At 32.4% G+C, this 877-nt stretch overlaps 1 long non-coding RNA gene across 2 annotated transcripts in view; it reads left to right on the top strand.

The window, feature by feature from the left end:
* Positions 1-877, top strand: part of LOC116102321 — a 248,994-nt gene that overhangs the window by 12,831 nt on the left and 235,286 nt on the right. For both annotated transcript variants that reach the window (XR_004123077.1, XR_004123078.1), the window contains exon 12: positions 501-588. This is a non-coding gene — a long non-coding RNA (uncharacterized LOC116102321). The remainder of the gene's footprint in view (positions 1-500; positions 589-877) is intronic.

Here is an 877-nt window from a genome sequence, read left to right as displayed (position 1 = left end):
AGGCCAGCCTGGTCTACAGAGTGAGTTCCAGGACAGCCAAGGCTACATAGAGAAACCCTGTCTCAAAATTTATATTGCGAAAAATGTATTTTCACTATTGCTGTAGACGAGCATCTACATAAGACTGTTAAATTGATTGTTGTTTTATATAAAACAACTTTTATAATACTTATTTTTATTGTTATAATATTTCATAAATTTTAAGGAATATGACAAAAAATATATTGTAGGTTTTGAAGGGGGGGTCTCTGGGAGGAGTTGGGGTACAAAAGGGAAACAAGAATGTGATTCAATTCTATTTAATTAAAATATGTTTTTAAATGTTAACAAATTCAGATAAATTGAAATCATGTAACTTCTCATCATAATGCAATAAAGGTTTTTTAAAAGAAAAAAGCAGAAAAAAACAAAACAAAACAATATTCTGTAGGCATGTCACTACTTTAGGTTACAGCATTTGTAGCTGAGTGCTAACGATTATTTATTTTTTCCTCCAGTAGCATGCAGAATACCTTCCAACTCCATGAATATTAGAGGTGAAGCTTCTAGCTGGGCATTGGCTCTATTTCTCGATGTTTGATGACATAAGTAAGTGATATCTCTCTTTAGCATTAGAGCTTTACCTTCAGGTTATAGAGAGTAACTAATAGCCTTGACAATATCTTGTTTGGAGTTGTGGGATGCCATCAACTAAAATTCAACAAAAGAACCAATTCCTAACCCTGGAGAGATTATTTTGTGGAATAATGAATCCAGCTAGGGTATTGCCTCCTCTATTCTATGGTGACCATCATTAAATTCCTTCCATATATAGGAAGTGTCTAAAAGTTTTTGAGATACTTAAACATAAGTATTATATTTAGATAATTTCCACTCT

Source organism: Mastomys coucha, unplaced genomic scaffold, assembly GCF_008632895.1.
Source record: "Mastomys coucha isolate ucsf_1 unplaced genomic scaffold, UCSF_Mcou_1 pScaffold21, whole genome shotgun sequence".
NCBI lineage: Eukaryota > Metazoa > Chordata > Mammalia > Rodentia > Muridae > Mastomys > Mastomys coucha.
The sequence above is the reverse complement of the archived record's forward strand: the minus strand, read 5'-3'. Positions and strand labels throughout refer to the sequence as shown.